The following is a 20,268-nucleotide window of genomic DNA, read 5'->3' on the forward strand; positions in this document are numbered from 1 at the left end:
TCTAATTATCAAAAACAGGAAATTAGCATTGATAGTTATATCAATACTATAATCTAATCTACAGACCATATTCAAAGTTTTACAGTTGTCCTAATGATGTTCTTTATAACAACAAAAAACTTAAAAAAGATTTTTTTTTCTTCAGAGCTCAGTCCAAGGTCACCCTCTGCATTCAATTAATTTATGTTTTTTACCTTCTTTAGATTGGGCAATATTTCAGTCTTTCTGTGCTTTTCTGAGCTTGACATTTCTGAATATTTTAAGTAAGTTACTTTATAGAATGTTGTTCAAATTGACCTTGTCAGGTATTTCCTCATGATTAGATTCATAGCATACATTTCTGGCACTGTACACTGTGGTTTTCTTACTTAGCAACGGTTTTTTTTTATCTTTCTGTGTCAATATTAAGAATGTTATCATTGTGTCATTATTTCCTCAAATGTTCTTTTTGTTCCTTTCTCTATTTCCTCTCTCTTTCTGGGATTTCCATTATGTACATGTTGGTACATTTAATGGTGCAACACAGGTCTCTCAGTTTCTGTTCATTTTTCTTCATTTTTTTTCTTTCTGTTCCTTAAACTGTGTATTCTCAATTGAACTATCTTTAAGGTTGCTGATTCTTTTTTCTTCCTGTTATTGGATCTGGTAGCAAATTTTTCATTTCAGTTACTGTACTTTTCAACTCTGGACTTCCTACATGGTTCCTTTTGTGATTTCTTTACTGATATTCTCTGGTGAGAAATTGTTCTCATGGTTTCCATTTTTTGTATATGGTGTCCTTTAGCTCCTCGAGCATATACAAAATGTTTGATTTAAAGTTTTGCCTGTCCAGTGTCTGAGCTTCATACAGACTAGTTTATCTTAATTTTTGCTTGTATATGACCATATTTTCTTGTTTCTTCTTAACAAAAGTCCTGGAATTTTTTGTTGAAAACTGAACATTTTGTACATTATTATAATGTGGCAGCTCTGGAAATCAGATCGTCCCCTCCCCAGAGATTGTTGTTGCTGCTTATTTTAGTTCTTGTTGGTTGTTTGTTTGGTGACTTTTATGAACTGATTTTTTTATTTAGTAAATACATATAACACAGTTCAGTGGTATTAAGTGCATTCAAATTGCTGTGCAGACATCGCTGCCATCCACCTTCAGAACTTTTTCATCTTCCCAAACTGAAACTGTACCCATTAAAAAAAAGATCCCCATTTTGCCTTCTCTCCGTAAAACCACCATTCTACTCTCTGTCCCTATGAATTTGACTTGTCTAGGAACAACATAAGTTGAACTAATTTTTGAAAGTGTGTATTCTTTACCATATGTGGCCATGAAATCTCTGTTCTGTTAGCTTAGTGGTCAGTTAGAGGTTGGACAGAGATTTCCTTAAATTCCAGGGAAAAAAGAAAGAAAAGGAAACAATTTCCCAGTCTTTGCAGACAGATGGCATGTGTGTTTTGGGCCTGCCTTTAATACTCAGCTAGGCAATTTACAACTATGCCTTAGCTTTCCCTCACTGCAGAGACAGAAGTGCAGCCCCGCAGTGAGAGCCTAGGGCCTTAGGTCTTTTCTGTGCATGCTCCAGGAGAAGGCAATGGCAACCCACTCCAGTACTCTTGCCTGGAAAATCCCATGGACGGAGGAGCCTGGTGGGCTGCAGTCCATGGGGTCACAAAGAGTCAGACATGACTGAGCAACTTCACTTTCACTTTTCACTTTCATGCATTGGAGAAGGAAATGGCAACCCACTCCAGTGTTCTTGCCTGGAGAATCCCAGAGACGGCAGAGCTTGGTGGGCTGCCTTCTATGGGGTCACACAGAGTCAGGCACAACTGAAGTGACTTAGCAGCAGTGCATGCTCCAAGCTCTGAATGTGTGTGTGTGTGACTTTCTAGGTTCCCTGGAATTTGTGAGAGGTTTTAAAACTCTTATTCCCTAGCCTTTCCTCCAAAACTTCTCAGATTGTCCATTGTTTGCCTCAACTCTTTTCTCTTGTCCCAGATGGCAGTGGCTAGTACTCTATTTACAGTTTCCCAGGTGGCTCAGTGGTAAAGAAGTTGCCTGCCAATGCAGGAAGTGCAAGAGACATGGGTTTGATCCCTGGGTCAGGAAAATCCTCTGGAGAAGGAAATGGCAATCCTCTCCAGTATTCTTGTGCAGAAAATCCAATGGACAGAAGAGACTGACAGGCCTCAGTCCATGGGGTCACAAAAAGTCAGACATGACTGAGCACACACACACACACACACACACACACACACTACACTATTTACCTTCAAATGTTTTCCATAAATCCTACCCTCTTCCCCTCTGTTTAGGTAGAGTCCTAGCAGAGTTCTGAGTTAGGTGAAATAAGGCAAATCCTTGAGATGTTCCTTCAAGGAGCCGCCAAGGCAGGTCAAAACAAAACCCACATTTCTTTAATAAGTTCTGTGCGACTCCTCTAATAGTAGGGACAGACCAGTTCTAGGGATGTGGGTTATTCTGAAGCAGGGGGTGGTACCTGAGGAGTAAATGAAAATGTCACAAAGCTCTCTTACTGAGACTCAGCTGCTTTTTCTTAATTAAGCATTCCCCTGACTATTGTAAACTTTCAGTTGGATTCCAGAGTTCTGAATAAGTAGGTCCTGACCGTTTTTGCCAGCTTAATTGTTGCTTTTGTAAAGGTCAGACTTTCAGAATTCCCTACTCTGCCATTTTTGTTCGTGTTACTCCTTCTCACTCTTTTTTTTTTAAATTAAAGTATAGTTGATAGGTATATAACATAGAAATCTTCCTCTCATTCTTAAAAAAACTTTCAGCCTAGAATGCCAGTAGGTAGATGGGCATAGTTTATTTACCCAGGCCATCACTGACGAACATTTATTTTCAATTTTTGATGATGCAAATAATTCTCCAGTGAATAACAGCATGTTTTTTGCATGCATGCAATTAAATACATAGGAAAAAGCCCAGAAATGGAATTGCTGTATCTGCATTTTGTGATTTTTTACAGCTATCGCCGAAGTGTCATATTACTTTACACTGTCACCATGAGAGTTCCTGTATGCCCAACAGATTTGTCAACAGAATGTGTTATCAAATGTTTGTACTTTGTCAATCTAGCAGGTGAAAATGATATTTCAGAGTGATTTCTTTTATTCTGAGAGAAACTGAGTACTTTTTAGTATTTTTTTAAAGAGGCACTTGTTACTCAGATGGTAAAGAATCTCTGCCTGCAATGCAGGAGACCTGGATTCAATCCCTGGGGGTTGGGAAGGTCTGCTGGAGAAGGAAATGACAACCAACTCCAGTATTCTTGCCTGGAGAATTCCATGGACAGAGGAGCCTGGTGGGTTATAGTCCATAGGGTCACAAAGAGTCAGATACAACCAAGCATGCAGACGTGACTATGGAATGGCCTTGATTTTGTCTTGCTCTACCACGGGCTTCCCTGTTAGCTCAGCTGGTAAAGAATCCTCTTGCAATGTGAGAAACCCTGATTTTATTCTTGGTTCAGGAAGATCCTCTGGAGAAGGGATAGGCTACCCACTCCAGTATTCTTGGATTTCCCTGGTGGCTCAGATGGTGAAGAATCTGCCCGCAGTGCAGCAGACCTGGGTTTGATCCCTGGGTTGGAAAGATCCTCTGGAGAAGGAAAAGCTACCCACTCCAATATTCTGGCCAGGAGAATTCCATGGGCAGAAGAGACTGGCAGGCTACATACAGTTCATGGGATCATAAAGAATTGGACATGACTGAGTGACTTTCACTCACCATGGTCACAGAGTGGCTTTGTTTAACCCTGGTGTTGTATGAAATTTTTTAGGTTTGACAGAACATTGTGTATTGTCACCCTGCTTATTTAACTTATATGCAGAGTACATCATGAGAAACGCTGGGCTAGAAGAAGCACAAGCTAGAATCAAGATTGCTGGGAGAAATATCAATAACCTCAGATATGCAGATGACACTACCCTTATGGCAGAAAGTGAAGAAGAACTAAAGAGCCTCTTGATGAAAGTAAAAGAGGAGAGTGAAAAAGTTGGCTTACAGCTCAACATTCAGAAAACTAAGATCATGGCATCTGGTCCTGTCACTCATGGCTAATAGATGGGGAAACAGTGGAAACAGTGACTGACTTTATTTTTGGGGGCTCCAAAATCACTGCAGATGGTGACTGCAGCCGTGAAATTAAAAGATGCTTACTCCTTGGAAGGAAAGTTATGACCAACCTAGACAGCATATTAAAAAGCAGAGATATTACTTGGTCAACAAAAGTCCGTCTAGTCAAGGCTCTGGTTTTTTCAGTAGTCATGTATGGATGTGAGAGTTGGACTATAAAGAAAGCTAAGCATCGAAGAATTGATGCTTTTGAACTGTGGTGTTGGAGAAGACTCTTGAGAGTCCCTTGGACTGCAAGGAGATCCAACCAGTCCATCCTGAAGATCAGTCCTGGGATTTCTTTGGAAGGACTGATGCTAAAGCTGAAACTCCAATACTTTGGCCACCTGATACAAACAGCTGACTCTTTGGAAAAGACCCTGATGCTGGGAAAGATTGAGGGCAGGAGGAGAAGGGGACGACAGAGGATGAGAAGGTTGGATGGCATCACTGACTCAATGGACATGAGTTTGGGTAAACTCTGGGAGTTGGTGATGGACAGGGAGGCCTGGCGTGCTGCAGTCCATGGGGTTGCAGAGTTGGACACGACTGAGCGACTGAACTGACTGAACATTGTGACCTGGCTATCAGTGCCAGGCCATCTCCTGGCTGTCAGGGCTGCTTTAATGCAATCTGAAGAGAACTTCCACAAAGCCAGGAAGAGAGTCCTTATCAGAAACTGAATTCAGTGGGACCTTGGCCTTGCACTTTTAGCCTTCAGAACTGTGAGAAAATACATTTCTGTTGTTTAGGCCACTCAGTCTGGGCTATATTGTTATGGCAGCCTAAGTTAATATAGTACTGTTACTGTCTCTGTGTATCCAATAAGAACATACATAAGAAAAGATTAGATGAGTTGCTAATACATGGTGGAGCCAAAATTTGAACCCAGACAATTTTTACTTCAGGGCCGGCCATATGTTCTGCCTGGCCAATGGAATCATTTACTCATACCCTTTGTTCATTTTACCTATGAAAGATCTTATTTTTTTAATTACTTTTATTGAATATGGATTAGATAGAATAATTGTGAGGCAGGAGGTAGATCCCCCCTGCCACCAGAGTAGATTCTCCAAGACAAAAATAACAGGACAATTGAGGGAGGAGGATGAGCCCTGGCCAGATAGAAGATAAGAAACCATATATTTCTCATTCTTGAAGTGAGGAGACTTCCCCAACCACACAGGCATAGAAAGACTTCTTGGAAGTCAAAAAGGGAGTGATGCTAAGTGATACTAATTTCCCATAGGCCTCTTCGGTAGAATCTATCTTGGCTAAGAGAGGCATGTGAACATATGGGAGGACACTGATATATACCAAATATGGACTCTGAACCAGGCAAATCAAAATGATTGGGCAAGGACTTCCCTGATGGGCTAGTGGTTAAGAATCCACCTTCCAATGCAGGGGACATGGGTTCAATCCCTGATCAGGGAATTAAGATCCCACATGCTGTGGGGCACTAAGCCCATGCACCATAATTAGAGAGCCCACAGGCTACAACTACTGAGCCCATGCACTTTGGATCCCACCACAACAAAGATCCTGCATGCTGCAACTAAGACCCAGCACAGGCAAATAAATAAATTTGTAAAAAGAAAAAAAGATTGGCCAAAGGAAACCTGGAAGAAATGCCCATAAAAGTGATTCAAACTACCATGAGAGTTCAACTCTCCGAGCCCACCCATGTGTCTATCCTCACGTACTGTACTCTTTTCCTTCTAATTAACACTTGACTTGTTTTGCTACTTTCCTTCTTTATGGGGATTCTTCTTTTGCAAGGCTGAAGAGCCAGGACCTTGTTATTGACCACTAGTCTAGTGGCTAGGATTCAGTGTTCTCATCACGGCGCCCAGACTGCAATCTCTGGCCAGGAACCGAAGCCCCGTTTCAAGAAGTTGCATTCTGAGGCCACTGAAGATCAATTACATAATAGAATACACACCCACACACACACATATATATGTGTAAGGTAACCAGAATGACTATACAACAAACATTTTTATATCTCTGCCAGTCTGAAGCTCCCTATGCACTTCCTGATTCTAACCCCTCTCAAAGGGAAACTATTTCTCACTTTTTGCTTCTTTTTAGAGTTTTATTATATTTGTGTCCTTTAACTTATTTACAGTGTACTGTTTGGTTTTAGATGTTTTGAAATGTTATCAACTGAATCTTACCGTATTTTCTGACTCACTTCTTTAACTCAATATTATGTTCTTGAGATTCATCCATGTTGTGTGTCTTAATGTTTAATAAATTTCTATTCACATAAAGATACCAAGCTTTTAGCTTTTAAAAAACATGTTATTTTTTTACCTTTGGAATTTTACATTTTAATGAACTCTGTTAATCTTTCTTTTATGATATCTTCTATATTATTTATTAAATCTTGCTAATCTTTACCTTTGCAGAAATTTGATATTCACGTCTCTTCTTTTTCTTATACATTTCATTTTTTAAAAAACAATACCATCCACTGTAAATTGGGTCTAAAACCTAAATAGTGATTCGTTCAGCACAACTTCATTCCTTTGTCAGATGATTTTCATCTTTTCAGCCTTTGCAAATAGTTTAAACTATTTAATGGGGGCATCACTGTGAGGGGTTTCAGGACGAGAGCAGGGTGGGGACAGTGAAGGATGCAGTGACTGCCATGGCTGGCCAAGGGGTGTTAGGGAGGGATGGATGAGGAGGGGTCTGTGCAGAGGACAGATTGACAGGTTTAATATTGCACATATTACATACAGGAGGTACGGCAACTAATTGTAACATGATTTGGGACTAGATTCTTTTGCCATAAAGGACATTATTGGGACAATCGGTAGAATTTTAATGGCATGTGAGAATTAGAAGGTGGTAATACCATGTTAATTTCTCAATTTTGTTGGTCGCATTGGGACTGTTTAGGAGAGTGTCCTTGTATATTCACCAAAGTATTCTGAGTTGATAGTTGACTCTCAAATGGTTTGGGAAAAGGTTATTGTAACATATTTGCAACTTTTATGTGAAATTATTTCAAAATTTAGAAAAATTTAAATAGTTAAAAAATACTTTGTATACTGATCACATTCAGCTTACCATTAAAGTACCATTAAAAATACTGACACTATTAAACTCTCTCAATCCAAAGAAGAATTCTTGGTGTGGCTTCTAGTTCAAAGAATAGGCAGCCATTTTTTCTTCAGCCTGTTCTTGTATACAGCACTGAAGGAAAACACAGCTTATGCACAGTTTTGCAGGATAAGGATCAGGACCTATTCTGTCTTGATTATCTTATTAAGTAATTTCTCCTTTAGCATGTATAAAAGTGAAAAGTGAAAGTGTTAGTCACTCAGTCATGCCCAACTCTTTATGACCCCATGGACTGTAGCCTGCCAGGCTTCTCTGTCCATGGGATTTTTCAGGCAAGAAAACTGGAGTGGGTTGCCATTTCCTTCTCCAGGGAATCTTCCTGGAGATTCAATCTCCAGGGACTGAACCTGGCCTCCTGCATTGCAGACAGATTCCTTACCATCTGAGCCACCAAGGAAGCCCCTTAGCATGTATGCTGCTGCTAAGTCGCTTCAGTCGTGTCCGACTCTGTGCGACCCCAGAGACGGCAGCCCACCAGGCTCCCCCGTCCCTGAGATTCTCCAGGCAAGAACACTGGAGTGGGTTGCCATTTCCTTCTCCAATGCATGAAAGTGAAAAGTGAAAGTGAAGTCGCTCAGTCGTGTCCGGCACTTAGCAACCCCATGGATTGCAGCCTAACAGGCTCCTCCGTCCATGGGGTTTTCCAGGCAAGAGTACTGAAGTGGGGTGCCATTGCCTTAGTTTAAAAACACACTCAGCACCTGACATCTGACTTTTTGTGGAAAAAAAGTCAACCTCCTCAACTTTACATTATGATTATTTCCAAAGGTACAGAAAAAGACTCACTGAACAGTGGTATACTTGTCACATTGATGTTGTTACCATTTTGCTATTTTGCTATCTATCTATTGTCTCAGTCTATCTGAGTTGCTATAACAAAATACCATGGACTGTGCGGCTTAAACAACAAACATTTATTTCTCAGGGTTGTGGAGTCTGGGAAGCTTAAGCTCAAGACAACAGCAGATTCTGTGTCTGATGAGAGCCCACATCCTGCTCACAGACTGCCCTCTTCTCCCTGCATCTTCACATGGTGAAAGGGGATTAGGTGTCAGTTCATGAATTTGAGGGGACACATCCACTGTCTGGCATCTATCTTTTTTGAAGCATTTGAAATCATGTGGTAGATATCATGACACTTCCCTCCGAAATTCTTGAGCACAAATTTTCTATTAATAAAGATATTTTCCAACAAAACCAAAAGTATTATCCATAAATAAATATCAATAAATTTATCTGCATCATTCATTATTTTGTAACACTAGCTCTAATAAACATTTCATATTCAGTATTTCTCAATTGTTCTAGAGTTCTAGAAATGTCATTTATAGCTTTTTTGGAACTAGGATCTGCAACAGTCAATAGCTTTTTATCAATAAATTCTATCGAATATTTGAAGGAACAAGCCCTTGCCATGCAATTCCCTTTTTCGCACTCTAGAGCATGGTATGTATGGTGAGTAGAGTGGAGGCTTTGGGAGAAGTGACTTGTGCTAGAAGCCATGTCATAGTAGGCACAGGCATTTGAGGTTGAGAGCTAGGTATGGACAGGGACTCGTCCTGATTCCTAGTAAATACAGGAATGCTTAGTTGCTCAGTCCTGTCCGACTCTTTGTGACCCCATGGACTGTAGCCCACCAGGCCGCTCTATGCATGGGATTTCCCATTTAAGAATACTGTAGTGGGTTGCCATTTCCTACTCCAGGGGATCTTCCCAACCCAGGGATCAAATCCGGGTTTCCTGCTTGGTAGGTGGATTCTTTACCACTGTAACCACCTGGAAAGCAATAAATAAACCATTCAAACATCAAAAAAAATTACATCTCTTTAATACAGCCACCAACATCTGGCTTTAATTATCCTTGAGGTTGCCACCAACAGTGACCCTGGGAGAGGGTCCAAAACACTGCATTCATTTCCAGAACTAGGATGCTTCTGAAGGCTTTCTCATGGAATAAAGTGTTCTGTGTCACAAAACGGTGAGTTGTCCTGACACACTTGAGTTGCAATGACTCACAGATGACAGTGAGTCCATACTGTGAAGTAAGGTAGTGACACGCAGCAACGGACAGTCCAGTGTTCTGGACCTCGCATGGATTCGCCTCCAGAGAAAGCTTCTCCAAATCCAGTTCCCGTGAGCGCGTGGCCACCAAAAACCTTTCTGCGTTAACCCTTGATTCTCATACACGAGTTGGTAAACCAGTTTGGAAGAGGTCATCTCTCTCAAGCCAACTAGAATCCTCTTCCAAATGTCTCTGACGAGTCCCCACGGGGCACCTGTCAATACACTTTGAAGTCCTCCTGGGTATTTTTATGGAAGAGAAACCACAGCTATGGTGTTTCTCAGCCACGCTTGGCAAAGTTTACGCCGCCGTCACGCTCAGGACACCCAGAGGTTGACTCAGCCTGCTGCCTAACAACAGTACATCCTGAGGGACGGGAGTGGGGGTGGAGGCTGGGAGTCCTGAGCGGCCCCCAGAGGGCGCCAGACGCCCTGAGGAGACCCAAGGTGCCCCTTCGGAGAGCTGGCGTGCGAGACTCCCGGGGCCAGGATCCCAGAGCGCGCGCCGGGAGAAGGCGTGGGGCGCGCGCCTGGCCGCCCCCTCCTCGCGGGGCGCGCGTGCGCGGTACTCGGCGGCGGAGGGATCCGCGATGGAAGGCGCCCTGACTGTCTGCCAGGTAAGCGGCGCTGTTCTGGGACGAGTTCCCAAGCGAGTGCTTTACCTGGCAGTTCTCTTCGCGAAGGTTTTTAAAACCCTCTCAGATTGTGAAAATTATTTCCTCTTTCTCCCTTTCTTTTTCTTGTTGCTCATTGGAGTAATTTGCAAAGTTGTTACCGAGGAAACGGTTTCCTGTGCTTCCCGGAGCCGTTCCCTCTGGGCGATGGGGGAGGTCTGCTTTTCTAGGGTAGAAGACTGGCTTCTCGGGGGCGTGGAGTGTGGCATTGGGTCCTGAAATGTCCTAATCCAAACCTCAGGCCCCGCTGTCGTGATTCTGATCCCGTATCAGGATGATCCAGCCTCACGACGTTCCCTTAACTCTCAGCTCTTGATTAAAGGGCTCAGAACTCTGCTGCTGCTGCTGCTAAGTCGCTTCAGTCGTGTCCGACTCTGTGCAACCCCATAGACAGCAGCCCACCAGGCTCCGCCGTCCCTGGGATTCTCCAGGCAAGAACACTGGAGTGGGTTGCCATTTCCTTCTCCAATGCATGAAAGTAAAAAGTGAAAGTGAAGTCGCTCAGTCGTGTCCGACTTTTCGCGACCCCATGGACTGCAGCCCACCAGGCTCCTCCGTCCATGGGATTTTCCAGGCAAGACTACTGGAGTGGGGTGCCATTGCCTTCACCAGCTCAGAACTCTAGATAGTTTAAATCACGGTGTGGTGTGAACCACGTTTTCGGTTTCAACTGCCTTGGTTATTTGTTTACTACCTTATCTGATTAACGGAAGGACTTGCTGATTAATCTTAAGGGTGAAAGCCCACTTTTGTTGCAGGAGTACTTGCATTTCTGAACACTGTCCTCATTGCTTTTACACTGGTTGTGTGTATGTATGTATTTTACTTTAAGAGAATCACAGAGACCTTTTAATCGAGAGCATTTTACAGTTTACAAAACGGTAGAGGCATTCAAATAATTGTTGGATGAACAAATGAGTGGACTTGGTATTTTAACTGATTCTCAGAACCTAATGGTGAAATGGACCAGGTAAGATATTCATGAGCCCAAGCAGTCATTCTGGAGAAGGCGATGGCACCCCACTCCAGTACTCTTGCTTGGAAAATCCCATGGGCGGAGGAGCCTGGTAGGCTGCAGTCAATGGGGTCACTAAGAGTCGGACACGACTGAGCGACTTCGCTTTCACTTTTCACTTTCATGCATTGGAGAAGGAAATGGCAACCCACTCCAGTGTTCTTGCCTGGAGAATCCCAGGGATGGCAGAGCCTGGTGGGCTACTGTCTATGGGGTCGCAGAGTCGGACACGACTGAAATGACTTAGCAGTAGCAGAAGCAGTCATTCCTTAAACTATGTTCCAGGTACTGCGTGTTTGGCACAAATGGTGAGCAACACAGACATGATCCCTGTTCTCAATGAGCTTATTGTCTAGACTACAGAGAGTTGTTGCCCCGAATGTAGAGTGGAGAAAGCAGATTTAGAGAAGTTAGGTGAAAGTGAAAGTGTTAGTCGCTCAGTCCTGTCCGACTCTTTGCTATCCCATGGACTGTAGCCGGCCAGGCTCCTCTGTCCATGGGATCTCACAGGCAAGAATACTGGAGTGGATTGCCGTTTCTTACTCCAGGGGATCCTCCCGACCCAGGGATCAAACCGGGGTCTCCTGCATTGCAGGCAGTTTCTTTACCATCTGAACCACCAGGGAAGCTTAGGGAGGTTAACTGACTGCCAATGACCTCGCAGCTGATACCTTAGAGAGATAAGATTCTATTGTGGCCACTCGGTAAAGCCAGAATGGACTCCTACTCAACATTTGATTTGGAGATGGAAACTGATGAGCACACACACACACACACACACCTGACACACATACACCCCATGAAGAGGTTTATTACTTATATATAAAGGCTTATTACTTAGTGAAGGACATAGTTCATAGCAAAGAGGGAAGAACAGGACAGTCTTCTTAAGCAGATCCAAGGTGACTTGGAAGGACAAGGGAATGAAGCTGGCTCTGGGCTTTTGTGGCAGTTGGGGCTGGGGTCAAGGGTTCCTGCCTGTGCACAGATTGTTGCTTTGTTTGACTCTGGCATCCACACCAAAAGAAAGGGCACCCAGACTTTTTTTTTTACCAACTTGTGCATTTGAGAGACAGGGAGGAAGACGGAGGGGTGAGGTTTAAAACTGTCTTCAGGCAAACATGAAAAGATTGAATGAGACTCATTATAATTTACACTTGATGTCTGACTGATGACTGAAATGTATCATTTTGCACTTAGTTGAATTTTGAACTTAAGTAAGCCATCCTGGCTCTTGTATGAGGCCTAGAGACTGAAGTCAGTAAGGAAAATAAAAGTGCCATTGAATACCTTGTTCAGGAGTCCAGTGATGTGTATTTTGAGGAATAAAATGAGTACCTTGGCCACTGTTAGGAATGTCTGGAACTCTTGATGGGGATAAAGAGTGTTCTGGCGAGGCCTTTTATTGTGGCTTTAGTATATGTATCGACACTTGTGACCTTGATTTATATTTTGAGTATCTGAAAACAAGAGAGTTCCAGAGTTCTTTATTCCAAATGGTGCCACTGTTAGGCATGGCCCAAGAGTCTGTAAAAATGTGCAGATAAAGCCAGTTGTTGGCTGGAGCATTCAGGGTTAAGATAACTGTGGGCAGTTCAGTCAGTTTTGCTGACCTCTGGGTCCTTTCCTGCATCAGGGACATCCTGGTTAAAGGATGAAAAGCGGTGGTCTCCAGTGAGCTCCAGCCTGTGGAGGGGTATTGACGCTGTCCACCAAACAGCAGGTGTGTCCATCAGACTAACAATAGGAGTTTAAAGTGTTGAGTGCCTACTGCTTTTCACTCAGTTGAATCCAAATTGGTCTCCAGGTATTCAAAGGGTGTGAGAGAGGGGTGACCTCTTCTTGTCCCATGACAAATGACAAAGGAGTGAGAACAGGGGAGGCCATGCCTGCTAGTAGGTGAGATATGTTGGGAGGCCCAGATTTGATTCTGTCCTGCAACAAGGAGACCAACACGGTGGCTGTGCTGAGCTTGCAAGGTCCTGCTGCCGGGATGGGCAGCTGGGTGTGGTGGATAGGTTCAGAGCTTAAGAGCCTCTGCTTCTAGGGGCGTCCAGTGTGCTGTCAGTCATTGCTGTTCAAATGACATATTGTGTAGGGGTAAGGAGATTGTTGCATTAGAAGCCTGTGGACAACTTAGAGGCATCATGAGTGGTTCAGAGACTCCGGGAGTCATGAAGAGAGGCTGCTAAAGTATCTACAGTGAAGGATTCTTTGTGTGCCTGTGTATGTGCTTGTGTGTGTGTTTGGGGGTGGTTTGGGGGAGGAAGTAGCACTGCTGGGAATGTCTGTTATATTATAATTTTGACAACTTTCAGAATCTTTTTTGAGAGGGAGCCCTGTTCAGGGTGGACTGACCTGCAAGTAACAGCATAAACAGGCTTAAGTAGAATTTGTGAACAACTAATACATCACCTCCAGAATCCAAAAGGACCTAAAAGATGTTGGATTTGTGTGTTTTTTTTTAATTTAACTTATTTTATTCATGTATACTTGATTTACAGTGTTGTGTTAATTTCTGCTGTACAGCAAAGTGATTCAGTTTCATTTTTTAATACTCTTTTCCGTTATAATTTATCACAGGATATTTAACATAGTTCCCTGTTGGACTTGTTTTAATGTTGTTTCTTGACATTATCAGGGATGAAGTCGCCCTTGATTTACCAAATAGTTTTCAGGAATTTAATCAAAGTAGCAGGCCTTATACTATGTGTGGAGCAATGACCCATGTTCTTTTCATGAGTATTTGTATGTCCTGAAGGAGTGTATCAAAAGAATGACCTTAGAGGAGAATGTAACATCAATCCTGTGCTCCGGGAGAGACTTGGATACAGTTACCTGTAAAGGCTGTATGGAGTGGCAAGGGTTTTGAGATACCCTGCGTGTAAGCCAGGTAAAGGTATATCGTGACCCCCTGGAGGGGAAGGCAAACTGTGACCAAGAGGTCACTGAACAGAACATGTTTATCAAACTTGCAGCATCAGAATATTTATCAGTTTCTGATTGGATGGTGTCAGTAACTTTAATAGTATTGGATAGAGGGACCTTCATGGGTAGGACCATAGCATCAGAGATACACTCATCAACTGTGAGGCACTATTCTTCATTCCATCTTTACCAGGCCACACTGGGCTGCTAAGTAGAGAAACAATAAGGATAATTCCTCTTTCACTAATTGGGTCTTATATAATAAATCTCAATCTTTGAAGGCCTTGTTTTATTTTACATTGAGCTATGTTAACTGTTTTAACTAGAGTTGAGGGTAGTCCAGAGGGTCTCACCTTTATAAAAGCCGTTTTGCAAGCTCCAAAGACTTGATTTAGATTTATTACTCATTGGATCAGAGCATCCTTTGCTACTGCATGATATTTTAGGACAATGTGTTCTGTGATCAGGGAGAATTTAGGCAAGGTAGTTCTGGTAGTTAAGGTGAGACATACATATTTGTTGCCCATTTTATGTTGAGTATTTCCCTAAGATTATAGAGAGTAGCTTGTTTAGATTTAGTTCTGTAAATCTTCAGGAATAACTGTAGTTTGAGCCCAGTATTGACTAAAGCCATGAAGATTTGCCAGTCAGTGCATTTTAGCAGGTGTTGAAGTTCATTCAAAACCTATGCTGTAAATCCCACTCATGGGCATATATTTGGAGAAAACTCTAATTCGAAAAGATACATGCACCCCAGTGTTCATAGCAGCACTATTTACAATAGCCAAGACATGGAAACATCCTAAATGTCCAGATAAATGGATAAGGAAGAAGTGGTACATGTATACAATGTACAACTCAGGCATGGAAAAGAATGAAATAATGCCATTTGCAGCAACATGGGTATACCTAGAGATCATCATATTAAATGAAATCAGACAGAAAAAGACAAAAATCATACAATGTCACTTATATGTAGAATCTAAAAGAAAAAAAATAAATTTATTTACAAAACAGAAATAGACTCACAGAAATAGAAAACAAATTTATGGTTACCAAAGGGGAGAGCAGGGTGGGGAGGTAGGAAGAGATAAATTAGAAGGTTGGGATTAACATATGCATACTGCTATATATAAAATTGATAAACAAAAAGGATCTACAGTATAACACAGGGAACTTTATTCAGTATTTTATAATAGCCAATAATGGAAAGGAATCTGAAAAAGAATATAGATATATAACTGAATCATTTTGCCTTATACCTGAAACTGACACAATAATGCAAATTAACTATGTTTCAATAAAAAATAGTTGTATATATTTAAAAACTCTATGCTGTAGAATTTTATTGTAGAAATTATTTTAATACATTTTGGATTTCCAACTAAGTCAAATTGTGGACTTCTGTTTCAATTATTTTGTGTACTTGTTTCTTCTTCCTGTATACATCTGTGTTTCTCTCTTTCTCTCTCTTTTTTTGGTGGCTAGTGAATGTACTTTGGGTAGAGGGGGTCCTCTCTATTTATAAGTTTCTTCCTCCAGAGAACCTCAAATCAGTATCACCAGGGTTTGGGGCTTCACCCATGGCAGTGTTTACTTCATAGAACTTAGGAAACTCAAGCTTAAGTTTATTATTTTTTAAGTCAGAGCTCATTTTGTTTTTTAAAAATAGGAGTATAATTGCTTTACAATGTTGTATTAGTTTTGCTAGTTTCTGCTATACAACAGGGTGAATCAGCTATATGTATACATGTATCCACTCTCTCTTCTGCCTCCCTCCCACCCATGTAAGTTGAGTTTGAATTACCCTTTGCTGTGCTATGTGGGTTCTGTGGGTGCTTTTCCCTGTAACCCTGAGGATCAGCATTTTTGTTCAAAGAGGCATAGGTTGTGGCTGCAGTAGTGGCAGTGGTATTTAAGAGTCCTGGTGAGCTTTGTGCTCTTATAACAGATGCCACTTCACCTCCCTTTTCTCTCTTTTTTAGCTCCATAGTGACTGCTTTCATGAGTGACCACCTCATGGGCCCATATCTTGTACTGGATATAATCTTTTCCCTAAGCACTGAGGTGGTACTGGTGGTGGTCAAGAATCTGTCTGCCAATGCAGGAGATGCAGGAGACACCGGTTCAATCCCTGAGTTGGGAAGATACCCTGGAGTTGGAAATGACAATCCACTCCAGTATTCTCGCCTGGAAAATCCCATGGACAGAGGAGCCTGGCAGTCTATAGTCCATGGGGTCGCAAAAGAGTAGGACATGAGTAGCGTGTGCACATAAGCACTCTATATTGAGGGTAGTGCCTGGTTGAGATACTGGATTCATTTATTTCTTTCATTGTTGGTATAAATCAGAGTTAATTTACCAGTTTCCTTACCAATGGGCAGTAAGGTTGTTTCCACTTTCTTTGTATTAGAAACATTGTTGACCTCATGTGCACATTAAATTGATGAATTGTAGTACATCTATACCCATTTCAAACCAGTTGCATTGCAAATTATTCTCCAAAGAGGTTGAACCAATGGTTACCCTCATTACATTGTATTCATTATTATTATTATTATTATTTTTACTGTCTAATTGTTACTGTAGCTGACTGAACTTCTGGAGGCTAAGGACTTTGTGTTTTACTCATTTTTGAATCTCCAGTAGAAACTAAATTACCTAATAAATAGTAGTAATTGGAAAATATATGATGTGTGTATGAATACATGAACTGCAGAAGCAAAAACATATTAATTACTGTTTTCTAAAATCATAAATATTGTCCTTTTCACAATAATCTGTGTATTTTGAGCATTTATTGTTTTCTTTTTAAAATGAGCATTTCTCAGTACGTAATTTAAATTATTTGATACTTATTTCCAGGTAAGAAATGAAAGGAATTCAAGCTTTGCCGCTGAGTTAAGGAAGAATTAGAGGAAAATCCTACTCCACTTGTGGATGAGAGGGATATAGTGTCAGCTAAAAAACAGGGCCTAATATATATAATTGGAGTGGTGACTGGAGCTTTTGGGTAATTTATTTTCTTTCTTATATCTTCATTTTAACCTTAAATGCAAGATTTCTTTGTCCGTAGCCATTCTTATAGTATTTATAATATTTTCTTATTAGCTTCTACATTTTAGGTATTTGAGTTTTAATCTAGAGCCCCAAAGACATTTCTGATTATACTCTGCTTTGCCACTAGAAGGCACTGTTGTCTGGTTTGATGGAGTTGGAACCGCCTGCTTCAGTTTCCCTGGGAGAAATCTGCACCACAGAAATGGATTCCACTTACATTGTTGCTCCTTATATTGGCAAGAGACTAATATTACACAGAAACTATAGTTCTCAGTGTTACTGAGAAGCCAGCCATTTTACATAAATTTGATTGAAAGAATTGGTTCCTGAACCTAAAAGGAAGTTTAACAATGTTTGGCCTGTAGTGTATAATGATTTTAAGATAGGTTTTAAAACTGGAAGTTTCATATTCTGTTTGCACGGTGCTCACCTGGTTGCATATCCTGGATATGCTTCAGGTTTCCCTACTGTGAAATGAGATTCCTGCTTCTTGATTAGGAGCGCAGTCTTTTGTAAGAACAACATTTCTGTTACCATGTGAATGCTTGCAGTTATTATTTTAACGGACTCATGCTAAATCCTATGACAGTTATGAGCCATTTGATACAATCTGGTGTAATGCCACTGGAAGTGAAATTTATATAAGATTCTAAGCCATATATAGTTTCAATAGTAGTTCATTAAGAAAGCTCATCTCTTGATCAGGCATACTTGGGAGCAGAATTTCTCATAAGTTTAGAGTAGACTAAAAAAGATATTAATAGGTATAAGGATCAGTTTAAGCACCATCATTCTGTTCATAATTAGCAACTCATTTATTGAATGCTGTTGAATCTTAACATTAATAACACATTCTTCCTTCCTATTGGAAAACTTAAGATTTTTTGAACCATATCCCTAAGGAAAATATTTGGTTGCTAAGAAATATACAAATAAGTGCACATCCTAAAAAAATATGTCCTCTATGTTGATTACATTGTTTTGATCACATTTTGAGAAAGTTTGACTGTTGTAGTATTTTTTCCTTTCTGCATTGGGTTTTATAGCTTACGTTATTGTTTGGAAAGCCTTTATAACTCCAAGGGCTAAATAGTTACCATGACAGACCTAAAGCATCAAAAGGGGTAAAGCAAGAAAAGAAAAAAGCAAATGAATGAGAGGATTTAGAAATAGAAGGAAAGAGAGAAATAGAGCTTTGTTCTGAGCTTTACTACTCGTTGGTATATTGACCCAGCAGACTTGGCAACACTTGATTAGAAATGCAGAGTCATGGGCCCAACCTTGCACTTACTGGAACAGAATTGTCATTTTTACAAGATTTCCAGGTGATTTGTATGTACATTCAAGTTTTAGAAGCACTGATTTAGTGCTGAATGTCCACTTTGGCCCAATTTAAGTCTCTGTGATGATTGTGAACACTTTGAGGAATTTTTGTATGAATTCACATGAAATAGATTTAGAGACAAATATAACATCTCATAAATTTTACTGACCTTTCCAAAGGTCACTTTTCCAGAAACCAGAACCATCATAAGAAGCAAACAGAATTCTAGCTGAGCTATTTAAAATCCTAAAAGATGATGCTGTTAAAGTGCTGCACTCAGTATGTCTGCAGATTTGGAAAACTCAGCAGTGGCCACAGGACTGGAAAAGATAAGTTTTGATTCCAATCCCAAAGAAGGGCAATGCCAAAGAATGTTTAAACTACCATACAATTGTACTCAGTTCACATGTTAGCAAGGTTATACATAAAATCCTTCAAGCTAGGCTTCAGTGGTATATCTGCTGAGAACTTCCAGATATACAAGCTGGGTTTCAAAGATGCAGAAGAACCAGAGATCAAATTGCCAAATTCATTGGATCATAGACAAAGCAAGGGAATTCCAGAAAAATATCTGCTTCTGCTTCATTGACGATGCTAAAGCCTTTGACTGTGTGCATCACAATAAACTGTGGAAAATTTGATCACCTTACCTGTCTCCTGAGAAACCTGTATGCAGGTCAAGAAGCAACAGTTAGAACTGGACATGAAACAGTGGACTGGTTCAAAATTGGGAAAGGAGTAAGACAAGGCTGTATATTGTCACCTTGCTTATTTAACTTCTATGCCAAGTACATCATATGAAATGCCAGGCTGGAGGAATCACAAGCTGGAATCAAGATTGATGGGAGTTACATCAACAACCTCAGTTGATACAACTCTAATGCCAAGAGAGGTAAGAGAAACTAAAGAGCCTCTTGATGAAGGTGAAAGAGTAGAGTGGAAAAGCTGGCTTAAAACTGAACTTTCTAACTATGACAGACCTAGACAATGTATTAAAAAGCAGAGACATCACTTTGCTGATGAAGATCCATATAGTCAAAATTAAAGTTTTTCCAGTCATGTATGGATGTGAGGGTGGACCAAAAGAAGGCGCCAAAAAATTGATGCTTTTGAACTGTGGTTCTGGAGAAGACTATTGAGAGAGTCCCCTGAACAGCACGGAGATCAAACCAGTCAATTCTAGAGGAAATCAACCCTGAATATTCATTGAAAGGACTGATAGTGAAGCTGAAGCTCCAATACTTTGGCCACCTGATATGAAGAGCCGACTCATTGGAAAAGACCCTGATGCTGGGAAAGACTGAAGACAAAAGGAGAAGGGGATGGCAGAGGATGAGATGGCTAGATAGCATTACTGACTCAATGGACATGAATTTGAAGAAACTCCAGGAGATAGTAGAGGATGGCGGAGCCTAGTGTGCTACAGTCCATGGTCACAAAGAGTAGGACACAACTTAGTGACTAAACAATGACAAATGACATCTCAGAAGTTTTACTGACCTTTCCTAAGGTCATCTATCCAGAAACCAGAACTGTCAACAACTTATAAGCAAATAGAAACAAAAAAGAACCTGAATACCTAAATGAGAGTTCACACCGATGGATCTTGTAAGAGGAGAGTCCCTAAGCCTTCATATGGGATTTCTTTATTATTGATTTTTCTTTATAAGCCTAAATAAGAAGATTCCCATTGGGTAGTTGAATAGATTATTTGAGACCTGAATTATTTGGTGATAACAAGAGATGACAGGAGTCGCTCAGGGAGTTTAGGAACCTGAGCCTCTCAATGTGACAGCCAAAGGTCTGTGCAGATCATTGACTCTAATATAGCACTGTAACTGTTCAAAATGAAGGTTAAGACATCTGGAAAATAAATAGTACATTTTTTCCCCTCTGCCATTTTAAATCCATATGCTTCCACCACTCACTTCATGTT

The 20,268-nt window shown here is 41.0% G+C and overlaps 1 protein-coding gene across 1 annotated transcript in view; it reads left to right on the forward strand.

The window, feature by feature from the left end:
- The first annotated feature begins 9,792 nt into the window (after positions 1 to 9,792).
- Positions 9,793 to 20,268, forward strand: part of GRAMD1C (GRAM domain containing 1C) — a 99,545-nt gene continuing 89,069 nt past the window's right edge. Inside the window, exon 1 of the mRNA XM_010845347.1 lies at positions 9,793 to 9,948. The gene's annotated coding sequence lies outside the window, so the exon portion shown is untranslated. The remainder of the gene's footprint in view (positions 9,949 to 20,268) is intronic.

The sequence above is a fragment of the Bison bison genome, unplaced genomic scaffold (assembly GCF_000754665.1).
Source record: "Bison bison bison isolate TAMUID 2011002044 unplaced genomic scaffold, Bison_UMD1.0 scf7180017864215, whole genome shotgun sequence".
Lineage (NCBI taxonomy): Eukaryota > Metazoa > Chordata > Mammalia > Artiodactyla > Bovidae > Bison > Bison bison.